The sequence below is a fragment of the Anomalospiza imberbis genome, chromosome 4 (genome assembly GCF_031753505.1).
Source record: "Anomalospiza imberbis isolate Cuckoo-Finch-1a 21T00152 chromosome 4, ASM3175350v1, whole genome shotgun sequence".
NCBI lineage: Eukaryota > Metazoa > Chordata > Aves > Passeriformes > Viduidae > Anomalospiza > Anomalospiza imberbis.
In genome coordinates this window covers 61,493,597-61,504,892 of record NC_089684.1, presented here as the reverse complement: position 1 = coordinate 61,504,892, position 11,296 = coordinate 61,493,597, and positions in this window count along the sequence as shown.

The following is an 11,296-nucleotide window of genomic DNA, read 5'->3' as shown; positions in this document are numbered from 1 at the left end:
GGGTAGCCTTGCAGGTTCAACCCTGGTACCAACCCTCAAAAATCAGACCCAAAAATTATTCTCTACATTCAAAATATCTGAAAGACATTCAGTAACATATAGAATATGCTTTTTACTCTGTTCAGGCAAATGCTCTTGTACTTTCAAAAATATAAAAGTGTCTTCATCTTCAGGCAATAAAGCAAAGCGGAAATAACATGGCCATGCTGGCCAGGATGAACCTAAAGTGCTAGAGAATAGTTCACCAGGCTCAAGTGCTGCAAGTGTCTTCATGCAAACTTTTGTTGCTCTTTCGTGACTGTGGTAAATCTGAGTCTTTCTTTGCCCTTATCAATGGATCTCTGCTCCTTAATGTCCATCCTCAGGGACAAAAGATCATAGTCATTCTTTCAAAGGCTTTTCCTTTTTTCGTGTTTTCCTTGCCATTCTTAAAGTAAGCCCGGAAAAAGGGTGTATTCTAATTGTCTCCTTCCAAACAATGTAACGATTTCCCCCTTACAACTTTTCCTGCTGGGGTTAGAATGAAAAGCAATTATCTGTGTGCATTTAAGGGTGAATGACACCTAGTATAACATCTACATAGAAAAACTGGTAAATATACAAACAGGTAGCAAAAACACATTGAAAAAAAAATATTTCATATTTGAACCTCACACAAAGCAACTCTGGCTAATAGATTTATTTTAACAAAACAAAACAAAAAAAAAAAAAAACCCTACCCAGTATGATACAATTACTGTAGAAACCAGAAGGATAAATAGCCCTCTGTATTATCACCATTGTCTGAGCAACAACTAAACTAACAGTTAAAAGGGTCTGAATACTTGCTAGGCTAGTATAGGGAGGTATTATGACAATCCTGCTCCTAAGCTTCTCTGAGCTTAAATCAGCATGGGTATATTAGAATAATGTCACATAATTTTCTACATGAAACTATCATTTTGCTGTTACCTGAAGGGACACTGTAAGATACACCATAGTACTATAAATGTAAATATTCTGTACACCAAGTGTTCCATGAGAATGGAAACTTAATGATGTATATATTACAACATCACTGCTGGAGGTAGGGTTGTATTAGCATTTTTGTGATACCCCACCCCACCCCACCATTTCCCAGAGGTTTATAACTCAACTGTAAAAATTTACTACAAGTTAAAATTTAACATATCAAGTCCATCCCAGGAGCACTTTTTTAAAGAAGACAGCCATCTGCATGTTTTTAGATTGAAAATGTATATATAAATGTTAAACCTACTTGTTAGTGTTCAATTTAATGGGAAAAAATTAATAAAATTGTTAAAATCATAACAGCCTAACCTGAAAGTGTCAAGTTAAAATAGTTCATGAACAATTAAAATAAATTTTCAAAAACAGTTTACGAAGTGTTGAAGTAACTGCTAGGAATAAAACCTGATGAAAAATTCCAAGATCCTGAATTTCTTCAATGTTTGTTTATTTTTCTGCATTTTAAAGATCTAATTTTCAAGCAGTTCTATTTGAGGACACAGCACTGATTTTTGCTAGTACAGCTACAGATTCACTTCCTGCGTTATTGATATGCTTTTAAAATACAGGATACACTCCAAGTAAGCTGAGCCATGAAAGAGTTTCTTCTCCTCAAGCATACTCTCTCCCCAGAGCTCAGCATTTCCATTCCGCAGACGCTAAGTCACCCTGGTAGCCACCATATCCGGCTCAAATCTCAAGCAACTGTGTAGAAATCAAAGCTTTCACTTCCTTGATCCAGTACGTATAGTTGTTGAGGTTAGGTCTCAAGAGACCTTTGTTTGCTCAGATCATAAATAATATGACTACGGGAAACAGATTTTCCTATGTCTGCACCTGTATTGTAAAGCTTTGATACTCACTTATATTTCCATTGATTTTTCTCTGTTATTGCTGCTGTATACATTTTGAATACTTCTTGAATATAAATAAGGTTTATTGCTAAGATCTAGGTTATTGCCACAAGCTATTCTAAAAAATATAAACTATTCCTTGTTCTATAAGAGGTCGGGAATGATCTGAGCCCAAACTCAATATATTTTTCCTCAGAACAATACTGGAATTATGTAACATATCCCAAAACTGGGAAATTGGGGGTGGGATGATTGAACACATGCAAATTTGAAGCTAGGATTTCAGAACCAACTGATATTTTGTTTTCAGAAAATCAAGTTACCTCTCTGTAGCTTCTTTTTTTTTTTTTTTGCATAAAACGTTAAAAGATATCTTAATATTCTCCCATCAGCTAAAAGTATCAGTGTAACTGTGCTTAGGGTAGGGAGAGTAGAGCAAGATGATTGATTTTAAGGTGCCCTCCAACTCAAATCATTATGTGTTAACAACTCTGCAATGTACAATGGCAGATAGTCCATGGACTGAAGAATGTATATGTAAAATACATGAGATACACAAGAGAGTACTGAAGAACACAGAAATTTCTAAATTAAGTTTTTCCTTGCTTAACATTCTCTATTTGTGTTGGAGAAAGATGACTGAGAAGCCAAAGCAGTGCAACACTTAAAAACAGGAGTCTTCTGGATGGATCCAAGTGAAAAAACATTCAACAGCAAAAATCAATTGTGATAGCAACAGTATGCATTAATGTGACTGAAAACAAATCACAAGTTCTTGTGCAGAAATATGAAAATTAGGGCAAGAAGTAGCTACTTACTTGAAGCTGACTAAATCAAGCAAAAAACAGATACTCAGTGAAGGAACCATGAAGCTGGGAGCAGCCAAAGCACAACAGCTTTGAGGATTATGATCAGACTACCAAAGAGTGATGTCTACTTACTTTAAAAGTCTGTTTGCACTTTGCAATCAGCTATATGTTTTTTTTTTTTTTCTCTCCTTAATAATTTCCTGTCCTAGCACTCAAAACCCATGGCAGGTTAGCTGAAACTTCTGCCTGTAAGTCATATTAAAGTGTCAAGAAGTTCTTGCCATAGAATCTTTCAAGAAGTAGCCAGAACATACCTTGAGAGGGCAGGACATGTGCATAAGCATTATAGACAAATCGTTGCAAAAGGCATTTTAAGACCCTTTTCTCGCACCCCCTCCCTGCCCACCAAGAGACACGGGGCCTTAGATATGTGACTAGTCTGTCTGTAGGAGAGAAGACCAGAGCTCCAAGTGAAGTTTAAATTCAAATTCTGGTCTTCCCACTGGACAGGTTACCTTTCCATATAACCTGTATATTATTTCTCCAGTCTGAAGTCTTGCCAGCTTTGATAAAATTGCTATTTCCAGGTTTTCAGACAATCTTTTTTCTAACATTTCTCATTTTCCCTCTTCCAGTTCCCTTTGTAGATGCACTAAATGATAGTGTTGTACAAGCCTGGAGAACTCTCAGAGGAATCAATTTGACTAATACATACACAGTATAAAAGCAGGTATTTAACCATCAAAAGGATGTTTTTCCCCTGAACTGGAGAACAAGAGCAATCATTTCAGCTAGAGTTTCTCTATGGCAGTTGGAGAGAAGTGATGGCTTCCCCATGGATTAACATTTCCTGACTTTGCTCTTCACACAAAGGTTACAACTACTTATGTTATATGCAAGCTATGCATAATAATTAGAAACAGGGCACACTGTCTAAATCATACTTGTTAGCATTTCAATGCAGATATCATTTTAATCCTTGCATTTCTAATGTCAACAGTAGCCGCTTAGAGTTGTCATTGAAATCTTTAATTTCTCTCCTCTTCATATTGCAGCTATGTACACACATTGTTCATTGATTATGGTTTGGGATTTCTTCGAGGTTTTTATAATCTTGCAGTAGATTTATGCACACAAGAACTTAAACTGGCAACTTAGTACATGTTATAAAAGAGAGGTTATATTTGAATTAAAAGTATTGAAGTTACTATCCTATTCAGCAGGATTATATAGATAATAAAGGTCAGATGTGAGACATACTATTATTGTAACATGCAAAAGAATGTGTAGTAGCAGTAGCATATAATGGGAAGGGTTTATTTATAATAAGGGCAGGTCTTGCTTTAGGAATAACTTTAGGATAGCAGTAGACAGTGATAGTGGATTATTGCAGGCTTATAGGAAAAGCCATTTTCATGTCAGATAAAACAATAAATTTAAAACTGGAGTCAGAATCTCAAATCCTAACAGAGCAAAGAAAAATACCTGAGGAGCTTTAGAAAGAAGCTTTCATAAGGGCTTTGACCTGGTGTGGGTGTTTCCATCAGCAGGCTTCTTGGCAGTGGACCTATCTATTCATATTAAACTCATACTGAAAGTCCTGACTGTGACAGTGACTTTGGCACTTCAAGAACACATGTATTTCTGTGATGTTCCATAGTCTGAACAACTAACTATATCAGGACATTCCCTGATAATTAAAAATAAACATTTTTAGTTTTCATGACCAATAGTTGCCTCCCTCACAATTCTTCCAGATTTTCTGTAGTTTGGAAAGGAAAGGGGGAAAGAATTTCTCTTCTCTGTAGTTTCCCTATGGAAGGTGATGAGTGTTACAAGGTACTTAAGGCCCTGTACAAGTCAGTTCTGAAACACAGTTCATGCATTACTTATGACATTTCACTGAAATGTAAATCTGAGCGATTTTCATTTGTTCCCTTGGTCTTAAATGAAACAACATTTACTGAGTCCAAGGAATCATTCTCAGAGTTCAAATTCTAGAGAGAAATGTGTGGTATGGCAAAAATTATTAATAAAAAATAAATACATGTCCAGGCAAATAAAGCTTCTGCACTAAAAACCTTCACATTTGTCTGTATTAATGTTTAATGCATTTGTAAAAAGCACTCCTGCCTTGTAGGATATAGCCACAAAAGTGTCCTGCAATCTACTAGCACTTATGATCACAGCATGAGTCCAAAGAGGATTGTCAGAAATGCATGATCCATGTTTGATAGATCAGAGGAACCATACAGAGTATATTAAAGCCATATTATAGCTGCTGAAAGGAATGCAAAAATATTTCTGGATTAGCTCTAAAATTAGAGGTAAACTTATCATTTGATTGGCTTAAGCACACAGCATACTAGCAGTAGGTATTGGAGTTTGCTAAAAAAACTCAGTTGTGACCTACAGAAACCAGTTACACAAGATGGAAGTAAAAAAATTAAATTATGCAATAATAATGTTTTATTAGTGGCATGTCTTTCTAATAGTATAAAATAAAAATATTGAAATACTATAGTGTGTTCTACCACAACCAGTTTACAACCATGGTATTGAGAACAAAGCATAGTCATAGTTTCTTAGGCAGGTTTAAAAAATGCCTGGTAAGTTATCTGGAGAGTTTGCTTGTATCTCTGAGTTAATAAGATATGTAACATTTTAAAAACAATATAAACTTAGCATCCAGGCAAAATATACTTGCTCTAGCATTTTTTCAGATGATTTTACAAAGGGTTATTTCAGTGATATTGCTGTTGTTCCTATATTTGTGTCCAGGTAGAAGCACCACGATCTGTGAATGCAATGGAAAATATTTCCAATTATCTTCACAAGATATTTCAAGTTCAACTGAAAAAGACATTTTAAAGGGTTTTTTGTAGCTAAAGACTTTAGATATCAGTAAAAGTTAAAGCACTGAATTGAGTCATTGCACAGAATTTTAAAGTGCTAATATTTGGAGTAAATGTGACCCTAAATAAACACGTTAGATGCAGACACCTTGTGAAAATGCAAGCTCAAGTTATTCTCCCTTGAAAGATAAAAAAGGGCAGGGGATGTCAGCATAGTCTCAAGCTTGTTATATATATACACACATGACTAGTTATAATCTGAACTTGAGACTTGAATTCTTTCTTATTGAACAAAAGCTTAATCCTTCAAACTCCTTGGGGAAATAGCCTTAAACAGGTGAAAATAAAATACAATTAACAAAGAAGTGAAAGGAGATGAGAAGCCCTTTGAGACTGTACTGAAAAAAAAAGGCAAAACAAATTAAATTTTCCAACCTGAATAAATCTTTGTAGGAAACATTAAAACAAAAAAAGGATAAGAGGAAGAAATTAAATAGATCCAAAATTATGAGTGCACTAGAAAACACAGCACAATAAACTTGAAATCAGCCTCTTGGGAAAAGATTAAAAATAAGAATTGTAAACTATACAAGAAGTATTTTGTAGAAACTGCAGCTTGTTCAAAAATAAAGCAATCTAAACTATCTTTCCAGAAGCAATTTTCTACAGTTTAATTTAGTAGGCTAAGTATTGGTTTTGAACTTTTAGCTAATTTCCGTCTAACTAGCTTTAATTGTTATGTTTACTTCTAATTGACATTCAGCAATTCCATGAGTTATTCACTATGTAAAGAGGCTCAAAAATATCTTGAAGCCAGAGCAACCAACTCAAATGCTATTCAAAATTTCTCAAAATATTAAAGAAGTAGTTCCAAAATGGTTGCAAACTTTTACTATCAAAGGAGGAGTCCAGAATTACTTTCAATGCACTCTTGTAGTTAATGGTTCCCAAACAAAAGAAGCAAAGCATACCACCATGTCTCCAAAATTGTTTATCATTGAACTATAGTTTTTAAGATAAGAGTATTTCCAAATATATGTCATGATTAGGAATGTGCTTTTGTGCATTGTTCAAAATTGACTTGTCTGTGTACAGCAATTGGTTTTAAAGAGCCAAGGGACAAAGCAGATATTGAGCATTTGCAAAAAAAATATGGTGAAGTCTGTCAGACTAAGATTCTTTCCTGATTCCCTAGGATTACAGTCTCCATAAGGGCAAATTCCTATTTGTAGGACAGAACTGGCAAAGTGTTCAACCACTGGAATATCAAATCCTTTATCATTAATATGGCAGCTAGAAATTAAGCCAAGGTCTCAAGTTTACACTTGAAATCGGAGAAAGAAATGCCCATGGGTGTCTTTGTTCTAGCTTCAGTGTGCACAGTAATGCAGCAATGGAGATGCAGTCACAGATTGGCAGCCGTGTACTTCAACCCCCAGTTTGAATTTTAGTTATTAGTCCCTGTGCTGTTGTATATGTAGATACAGAGATACAAGTATATTCATTTTATTCTTAGTGTGCTGCAATCACACCTACATTTTACTTTGTAGTTATACCTTCAGGGAATAGCTTTCAGGAATATTATGCTGGTAAACTTCCCAGGAAAATGTCATTAAATGTGTGCATCTTCTCTGCTATCCCTCTCTTCCTCCTGAAATTTTCTCCTTCACATCAAAAGTTTACTGTTACTTTGAAGTAATAGGAATCAAAGAAAAGGGAGAAAGCTGGCTCTATCAGAGCCTGTGTTGAAAAGTTCCTGAGGATGTGGGAGAGATGAAAGAAACTGGAATTGTTTCAATCAAAGATAAGAAGTTGGAGGTGGGAATGCAAGGATTTTTGGACAAGCCCATGGAAAGATGAGGGGAGGCATACATATATTTACACACATATTTGAGGAGCGAAAGGAAGTAAGATAGCGCAAAGTTTCTGAAATCTACTTCAATATGTTATTCATTAAATCCTTGTTTTGCCTCCTTTCAGTCAACTTCTTGGTACTATTTCAAAAATGAATCCAAGCTTAAATAAAAAAGTCATAGAGAATATCTGCAAAGCCCTTCAGAGTGAGTACAAGAAATGACAACTTTCTGGAGTGACAGAAAGGGGATGTTGATATGTTTAAGCATTTCATCCATTTCAAATATTTCTTCAAAAATATTTCAATCTTTATCAGTTCCTAGAGCTAAAAAGAGTGGACAAATAAATATAACCCTTTAGATTGCAAAACTTTTAGGTTTAAGAATAAATGTAATTAGAAATATTCTTTTATTGTATATCACATTTTAGTAAGTGGAAGTCAAAGTCAGCAAATTCTGAAAGATAACCAGTTTGGCTCTGAGAAATGCAGGGCAACTGAGAGATTTCTCTCAAAGACACAACATAGAGATGTCTTAGAACTCACTTGGAAGAAATACTGCCCAATCTAATATGGTTTTCTGCAGGTATAAATCCACTTTCTCTGCTTGGCATTTGCAAAACTCACTCATTAAAATTCTATAAATATTCCTTTAAAACAAAAGGAGGTGTAGTTGCTAATATCCAGACTGATGTCCCATCTTTGAAGAACCTCAGAAGAGAGAAAACTTTATTCCTTTTCTCTTCTTCACTACAGGAATAATTAACAAATATGAGAAAGGACAACAATAATAAAGCCTCAGTTGTGTCTCCAAATATATGTGGATGACTCCACACTCCAAATTCACTACTCCAGGCTTCATCCAGGTATTAAAGCAGCAAGACAGAGATTACATTTCATTGATAGGAACAGACAGAACTATAGAATTGCCATTCATCTCACCATCTGGGTTTGTATGAAGCAGGGAAATACAGTCTGGAGCACAAAATATTTCCCCTAGCCACAAAAGCAACATCTTGTCTTGGACCCCGCACACTGGTAAATGCTAGGTACCTTTAAAAAAAACCAAATGTATCCATCATAGTAAAGAAGAGGAAGTGGAACTTGTACCTTTATGCTAATCCTTCTCCTCCAGAAAAACAGCAGCTCTGGTTTCTCTGAATCACTTAGTCCATAAATGGATCAAAAATTAAGAAGGCAAGCTGAAGATCAGCTGCTCAATGATATCAATTGAAAGTGATTCCACCAGGTTCTTGGTAGACCAAGTACTGAATGTGCATATCTGTAAGTCAATATCAGCAACAACAGCATGAAACTTTAGTGGTTTTTTGAGGTATAACAGGAGGAACAGGTGTTGAGCAGTGGGGGTAAGGAAAGCAGAGAGGGAGTTTGAATTATGCATAACACGCATGGATCCTACATATTTTTGCACCTTTATTCTGATTCTGTGGAATTTCATCTTCAGCAGGGATGAGGAGGGGAAGGCAAAAAAAGCACAGGACTACCCATCACAGTCACAGAGAAATCCTATGAGTCTGAACTATGTTCAAAATCCTAGATGCAGGAATATAAGAGATGTAAAGCTATGCTACTAGTTACACCTTCCATGAGCAACACCAACCTGAAAGCCAGAGTTGCACCCTCTTTCCTGCATCACAGCCTGACACAGAATATCCAGTTCTGTGAGAAACCATACCATCAAAAGATGAGATGTCTCTCCTGCTTGGGGCCAAAAGGGGTAACAGTCATTGACTCTCTTGAATTCTTCAACTCCAAACTTTCCTTCTATTGGATTCTCTTCACAAACTTCTGTTGGCATCACTACATAGATTATAGGGTCTCCTCTCATAACCAGGAGGGGAAGAAATATCATGCCCAATGATTCAAGCCTAATCAAATTCATTCATATTACTGCCATTTGATATTTCATAAAAGGAATTATAATCATCTTCTGAACAAATATAGAGGCTGTTCTGTGAGGATTGCAGGGTAATTCAGTTTGGAAGGGATCTGAGGACATTTCTAGTCCAACCTCCTGCTCAAAGCAGAACCAGCTCTGAGTACTTATTCCTGGAACCTGACTCCATCTCTTTCGTGACCTCTCTGGCACTGGAAGCTGATATTAAGTGTCCCCATATCTACTATGCCATCTCTTCTCCAAGCTGAACAAGCCCAGTTTCCTCAGTCACTCCTCACAGGACAAGTGCTACAGCCCGCCCACTATCTTCAGAGCAATTGAATATTAACTTCTAGATGGAAATAGGACACATCAAAAATTCCTTCATTCATCCAGTAACAACTAATGGAAGAAATACTACAGAAAGGTTAGAAATTAGGCAAGATGTGGCACTATGATCTATACTGGTGCAGTTAAATCCCAAATTGCTATATTGAAAATATTGCTATAGAATCTCTTATAATTCATAAAATCATAGGAAAAGTCAGGCTGGAAGTTGATATAGCCAACTCCTGCCCAAAAACAAGGTCAGCTGTGAGGTCAAGGTTTTAATTCTTCAGTCATCTATTATCATGGGCAGCAGATGAAGAATTCAACCTTATTTTCAAAAATTCCATTTCTTGCTAACTCACGTTTCATTATAGGATTCTAAGGAATGAAAATCTTTCATTATGAACATTGAAATTGTAAGGCAAGAGGGAGAGGAAGCCATCTGTAGCAGAATACACTGCTCCTGTTTATATTCTCCCATCAGTTTGTTTACAGTGAACCCTCCTGAACCTCTCCTTGTTAGATAGGATGCCTTCCCTTTGTGTTAAGCAGGCTTATGCTTAAAGTCAGAATGAGCAGATGGAAAGAAAACTTTTAACAACAAGAGTGCTCCTCCATTGTACTTATGATAACAAAACAGTACAAAGTGTCAGCAGCAGACAGAGTCTCCTGCCATCTACAATATTAGGTATATTTCTGGTTTTCTTCAATCCAGAGTAGGCTGTTTCTGAGCAACTTGAAACATGCAGAAAATGATTTTTAAAAACCTAGTCAACTGAGGACAAAATTCAAAGGAAGTCTTTCATTCCATGTCCTATCCTTTTGTGTATAATAAATACAAAAGAAGGAGTCAACCTACAGCCTTGGTTCAGAGGTAGTGCACAAGTACAATTCATTTATGTCCCCACTTGCTGTTTTGCAGTCAGGGCAGGAAGAGAAGGAAGCAGGAAGAGAAACAAATGCCTCAAACAGGCAATTAGAACCTGCTTCTAGCCAGCCCCTTCAGCGTTAAATTCAGAGACAGCAGCTTGCATAGCAATTCTGGACCCTGCTTCTAGATCTTTCTGGACCCCTGGGATTGCTGGATGACTGCTGGGTAATTTAAGGGGCACCAAGATTCCTGCTACTGCCAGGTAAGGATAGCTACAGGAGACTGGAGTCTCTAGCAAGCTCTAGCAGCTTCTAACAAGATCCCATAGCTGCTCTTGGTCAAAGGTTGCTCTAGTCCTAATCAGGATATTAGGAAGGGTCAAGCACCCTTTCAGCAGGAGCTACAGAGAGGTGTGGAGTATATTCATTTGTGGAAAAGGGGTTAAAAAAAATTTTATATGTGCCTAGCCAGCAGTAATGATATGGCACAGGGCACAGTGACCAAAGCAACTAGTCCTGCTATCCTCTGGTTACTGAGGACTGCTTGGAAGAAGCAGGATCCACTCAACAAGTGGAGCAAAAGTATCTTTACCAACAGGCTGGCCAACCTGGTAAGGAACCCTTCAAACCAGGAACAAGGGGGCCAGGAAGTTGGCAACAGCCATTGCAGAAAGAAAATGATGGGTGGGGTTGACAAATGTGCAATGTGATGTGAACAGGAAACACCTCAATCTGACCTGAAGAGGATGCCTCAAATCTATGCAAACAAATGAAGAGCCAAAAGGACAGCAGATTGGATATGTTTTCTCTGAAATCAGTAA